The following is a 6,261-nucleotide window of genomic DNA, read 5'->3' as shown; positions in this document are numbered from 1 at the left end:
GCGAAACGGAACCAGGCCTCGTGGCCATTATGCGCCGGCCACAATACGCACCGCGTTACGTACCACTCGTTTTCCACCACTCGCGAGAATAGCGCGTTTTTACAATCAACCGTGCTCCATCTTTCGATCCTATCTTTGAATCGAACGTGGCGCCTCGATCTCGCCCACGGTTTCGCCCACGGTTTGGCGATTGCTAATCGATCGTGAATTCAAACTTTGTGCTTTTTTTCATTGGGAGGATAGCTTAACTCGATCCTTTCCTCGATTCGAAGAACGCTCTGGTGTTTGTACGAATTAAAATTAATCAGATTGGTTGAGAGGGAGGTTTTAATGGAAGGTCTGGTTTTAACTGTTTAATATGGATCTTCATCCCTTTCATTGGGATCAGAAGTATTTAATTCTGTTTATTCGTTTTTTAATTTAAACAACGAAGGATTTATTATTTATGTATTCAGTTAATGTGATAAATGTCGGTTTGAATTTATTTTATCAATTATTGTACCATCGATTAATAATGACAATTTTCTTTAAATTTCGACTTCATTTCTCACCGAATCAAATTTCATGGATCGTAATGATCGTCTCTTTGTACGTTGATAAACATTTTTTTTTTTCAATTCGAAGAATCATATTTATCAATATGCAATTAACATGAATTATAAAAATCGAAGAGAAGAAATGTCGAAACCAAAATCCTTCCATCTCAACCAACTTTATTTATTTTTTTTTTCCAATTTAAAGATTTATCAATATGCAATTAACATGACTTATAAAAATCGAAGAGAAGAAATATCGAAATCTTCCACCTCAACCAATTTTATTTATTTATTTTTTATTTTCCAATTTAAATAATTGTACGATTTATCGATATGCCGTTGGTACGACGCAGAAAAAAAACAGTTGGAGAATAGCGATGGAGCGATAATATTTCACGCAACCGTAGGTTTTCACGAGACGAAAAATTACGAGCGTGAACGAGCCGCGAAACGGCGAGTAACCGCCTCGTATATGCTCGAGGGTGCGGTTCGATGATACGCAAGATTCCTTGGATCGTAAAAGGCCCGTATCTTTCGATTTGGAGGCCGGTGAGGAGGCCGGGCCACTACGGAAATAGCAGGTTTTACAATCAGGCGAAGCGACTCTTTAGAGAGGGTGAAACTGGATAACCTTCGAAGGAAACAAGGGTTCACTGTAATGCGCTGTTCAAAGATTCGAACTCCTCGAAAGGGTGAAGGATCGAAAGCGCGCGCGAACACGCGCGTTTGTTTGTAACAGGTAGGTATATTTTTTTTTGTTTCTCCCTGTGGCAAACGATACTGTTATTCGGAACGTGTATTGTGTCTCGCGTGTAGTTGTTTCTGTCAATCATACGCGGTCGATGGAAACGACGCGAAATTGCCGAAACCGCGAAATAGAAAGCTGCCGTGTCCACAATTTTGGAGGGGAGAAAATAAAAAAATAATGAAACAACCAAGGAAATGTTTCCCCCCCTTGGAAGCGTAAAATTTCCACTAGAACGTAGCGCAAATGAAACTTTAGAAAGGTCCGCCTCTCTAAGATCCGTACTTTATCCGTCGAAACGTCGAATTAACTTTAAACTTTATCCACGTTTTCCTCGTTTTAACGATCGAAGCCTCGAATTTTCTTGACGATCTTCGAGATATACATATATAATTTTTTACATCTCCTTAACCGAGATCTTTCAAACCGCGATCGAGGACATTCTTGTGCCTGTACCAACGCATAACCGAGCAATTCGTGAAAATGGAGGAAAAAAGGGGTTGCGTGAAAGTTGGCCGAGTTAAAGGGTAACGGGGCGGAAGAAAGGAGAAACAAAATGGAGAGGAAGAGGGGGAACTGGTCGAGAGCGAGAATAACTAAGGATGATGGGGGGGAGGTGAGGTTGGGTGACAGGCTGCGCAACGTTGGGCCGAGAGAACGCGTAAACTTAATTGACAAGCACAGGTGGCGCTCAAACCTGACTACCTTTTCCTTCTCGCTGCTACTTAACTGCTGTCGCCTCCCCTCTCCTTCCTTCCCCTCCCCCTTAAATATCGAATCCAACCAGTTTCTCGTTCGCAGAATCTGCTTCGCGGAATTGCCAGCCGCCAACCGCTGGGGTGCACCAACTGAACGAACCAACGAACGAGCAAAGTTTCCAGTCTCGCTTGAAGAGGTTCAAGAAACGAGCGAACGAACGAACGAACGATCGCGCGAACGAAGAAACGATCGAGTTTGAGGGAAGCGGATGGATTAGATTGAAATCGCGAGTCGAGCGGAACGAGAGAGAGAAAGAATCGTGCGTGCAACCCCTTTCATTCGCTTCCGTGGAATTGGCCGTTTCGTTTTTCGAGCACCACGCGCCACGCTCGGGGGAGGAGCGCGTTTCCATCCATGTTTAACGAACGTGGAATTAATCACGGGGGAGGGGAGGGCGTTGGATTTCTTTTCAACCCGTTTCGAATTGCCCGATGATTTATGCGACAACATCGAGCGGCCCCGGATAAGGTTTCCTCCGCGGGAGGGTGAATTCTTGGGCTGGCGCCGCCACGCAGGACTTTGCACGTGCATCTTTAATCACCCGGGTCGAGGGCGCAGGTGAAAGGGGAGCTCGCGTCGCCGCCCCGTGTAAAAAATTAACGACCTGTCTTCCGGGGTCAAGCACGGCGTCGATCGACACCTCCCCCATCCCTTCTCCCCTCTTCGAGAGGGGGGAGTACGAAGAAGAGGCGGATAAGCACGGAGGGAACGGAGCCCGCTCCGAATAGCCGGCTACCGGTCGTTGTGTTGCACCGGTTCTTGTGTTCTGGCTTGTTTAAAAAAAAAAAAAAAAAAAAAAAAAAAAAAGAAGAGAAGAAAGGAAAAAAAAAAAAAATTCCTCTCTCGTACGAAACGGCTGTTTTCGTTGTTTTCTCGAGTGGAGGGGAAAAATTGTGCGACCCGCGATCGTATATCATGCCTCTAATTGCGAATAAAGTGGCCGGTGGAGTGAGAGAGGGAGAAGTTTTCGCAACACTGGTAGGGGATTAAAATTTCCCAAAGTACGTACCCTATTAAAAGTTACAAGATCAATACCGTGTAATCGCTCGTTCAAACTTGCCGACCGATTTTTCTTTTTTTTTTTTTTTTTCCTCTGTTACGCTGTTATTTCGATCGACAATTTAATTCGACCGCGTTATCTGTAAGTGCGTTGTATCGAAATCGCTGTCAACTTACGTTTCCACGGGGCAACAATTTTACGAATATATACAAAGTTTTATATATATATATATATATATATACGCGATACATAACGCAAAGGGAGATGGAAAGCAGCGAAACGGTTCGATGAAAGCCAGTGTCGAGGTGTCGACGATCATTTCGATTGTCAGCCGCCGACGTTAATCGAATTCGTGGTTCGAGCTAAATGAAATTAACCACTTGCTCGCTCGCTCGCTCCTAACCACGATACGGAACGCATCAGCGGACTTCCTCCCCTTTCCTCGTCCATTCTTTTCCCTAGTTTCTTCCACCTTTTCATCGGGGGTTGTCGCTGCCGTCCTCACGGGACAACGAGGCTATCGTATTTTCAAGTTCTTTCGTTCTTCTACTGGCCTACGAGTCCTCGAAAATTCCGCACCCTCCCCCTCGCGCGCAATCGTTGAATTTTCAAGACTTATCCGTCCGCGGATTAACGTTCCGCGCTGAATAACTCGAAACGACTTACGAGGCGGGAAAGCATGCCAGATTTTCCAGCTATTTCGACGGGGAAACGGAAGACGATTAACATCGGATTCGAGGGTAAACGAAATAGCGTTAAGCGTAAAATGTAGACGGGGAAAATACGCGCGATATTCCGTAGAATTAAATTTCGAATAAACGTTTGCGTACACCTTGTCCTCCCTTTCTACTTTCTGCTAGAGTAGAATGTGTCGTGATCTTTCGCCTTTAGACCCTTTATGCTCGAAATTGTTATTCCAAGGGGTTATTTTAAATTTAAAGTTTATTAATCGTTTATCCTCGATGTTCGATCAACTTTCGTGTAAATGGGTTATATACTTTTTTTTTTTTTTTTTTCAATTACGTACAGAAATTCGCGCGCGCTCGCCGTTAGAAACATCGATTTACATTCTGCGCGAATTCTTTTTTATTTTTTTTTTTTTTTTACCTTTTTTTTGCAACAAACAATTTACGAATTATTCGAAATGGTTGATTCGATATTCTATATATCTGTCACGATACAACACGAGACGATGTATTGGAAATACAAACCCTCAATTCATACCGCCCATCGCTGGCGCTTATTTTTCGCTCGATTGTTATCCGACTCCGTCCGAGCTTAAAAGAATATTATGCCTGTTGCAAATTGCAAAATAACGGGAATAACACGAAACACGGATAATGAGGGAATAAGTGTTTGTCACGCGAGAAGTTTCGTTCGCTGGGAATCGCGGGGAGGAAATTGGAGACGGCCGACCGATCAACTCTCGACCAGTTCGAGAGCAGATTCCTCGCTCGAAATCCTTCGTTCATTTCGCGAGTGAAATTCGAAGATGCGTTCTTTGCACTGAAAGTAGAAGAAATCACATCGCGATTCATTCGAACAATTTCATTTTCCCAAGTTTCGCTTCACCCAGTTATTTATCCCCCGATTTTATTTATTCCCGTTGCATCGACGGTTACCTTCTTTCGAGATTCTTTTTTCGCGAAAGGAAGGGATCGATCCCCGAAGGGAACGTCGGCGGGGACGTCAGAGCGCTCGACGTTTGATCGAATAAAATATGGATGGGGAGGGAGAGGATGGAAGATCGCGAGATCCACGCTACAATCGTGAATTAAACAATTAAGGGGGTTTAATTTTAACCTGGTGTTCTTGGCAAATTTGTTGCCGTATTCTAAGAAAATGGCCCCGTTCCCGCTGTTGGATGAAAATTAGCGGATAATGATGTTCGAAGAAATGAATTATTCCCTGTCTTCCTGCGCAATTATTTCTCCGTGTCCTGTACGAGACGTGACGGGGTAGGGTAGGAGAGGAGAAAACGTTCCTTGGGCAAAAAAAAAAAAAAAAAAATCATTTTTAATTTCGTCCTCCTGTAACGCTCGCGCAACGGTCGGTGTCATTAGCGAAGTAGTAAAAAGGAAAAGGGAAGGAAATGTTGCGCTCGTTAAAAAATATTTCTTCCGAGTGTACAAAGCGTGCATATGACCGTCGTCGTATACGCGCCACAAATAAATCACTCTAGAGCAATTTGTCCCGGATAGCGCTTGTCCAACGAAACGCGAGGGGAAAAAATCGGTCGATTTCTAATCACGCGAAGCGACAATTTTCCAAAATACAGATTCGAATCGGTATTATCCAAGAATAACTGGATCCCAGAAATCAGAGAGAATTAGAAAATTCGAACGAGACACGTGTCTTCTTAGCTCCGTTCAATATTTATTATACACGATATTTCGACGATTTTCCAAAAAATCGCGACCTCGTTCCTCTTTCCGTCCAATGACATATGAATGAATAAACTTGTTGGAGAAAAATAAAAACGAGGCAGGAAATTATTAAAACAAGCAAGAAGCCCCTCCCCTCTACTTCCAAAAGAATCCTCCTTTCCCCTTTGCAACGCGAATCGTAATTTTTTACCCACGGACACGACATCCCCACAGGGCATCCCCACGGACGAAGAGAAGGAGGCAGGGGCGCAACTAGCTGGCGCTACGTGTAGTAACGCGAGCTAAGAAAGCGTGCAGCATGGGCAATTGTCGGGAAAGAGATGGCCGGGCTTCTCGGAATCAAAATGATCCCTCGACGGGGGTGAGTGAAAGAGAGAGAGAGAGAGAAAGAGAGAGGGAAAGTTATTAAGAAGATTATGGACGGGTCGTTGCTCGAACTTCAAAGGACCAATTCCCATTTTCAATTTGCTCCGGGGGCAGGAGCGTCGAGGGAGGGAGGGGGAGGGGGTCAAAGCCAACTCTCGTTCCAACCCTCGGCCGGATCCTTGCCCGTTTCCTGGATTGGTCCCGCGATATTCTCGAAGCTCCCGAAGAATTCTATTTCTCGGCCCACTTCCGTGCGTCCCTCCCCTCCCCTCTCCTACCCTTCGACAACTCGCGACTTCCCTTCGAAAAACCTATCTCACGACGAGTCTTATGGCTCGCGGATCTATATACGCGGAATATATATATATACACTCGAGATCCTGGTCAAACGAATTCCATCCTCGAGCGCGTCGAATCGAGAAGGAGAAAGAGAAAGAGAAAGAGAGAGGGGGGGTCTTTATAGATCGA

General features: G+C 44.6%; 1 protein-coding gene and 1 long non-coding RNA gene across 4 annotated transcripts in view; one reads left to right on the top strand and one right to left on the bottom strand.

Annotated features, from left to right (window-relative positions):
• The window catches only part of LOC102678805 (zeta-sarcoglycan), a 233,010-nt gene that overhangs the window by 192,318 nt on the left and 34,431 nt on the right, over positions 1-6,261 (bottom strand). The gene's annotated exons all lie outside the window — the stretch shown is intronic.
• LOC116185556 overlaps positions 1-6,261 on the top strand; it is a 15,453-nt gene that overhangs the window by 1,766 nt on the left and 7,426 nt on the right. The window contains exon 2 of the long non-coding RNA XR_004150399.1: positions 2,592-2,598. This is a non-coding gene — a long non-coding RNA (uncharacterized LOC116185556). The remainder of the gene's footprint in view (positions 1-2,591; positions 2,599-6,261) is intronic.

Source organism: Apis dorsata, unplaced genomic scaffold (assembly GCF_000469605.1).
Source record: "Apis dorsata unplaced genomic scaffold, Apis dorsata 1.3 scaffold_217, whole genome shotgun sequence".
NCBI lineage: Eukaryota > Metazoa > Arthropoda > Insecta > Hymenoptera > Apidae > Apis > Apis dorsata.
The sequence above is the reverse complement of the archived record's forward strand: the minus strand, read 5'-3'. Positions and strand labels throughout refer to the sequence as shown.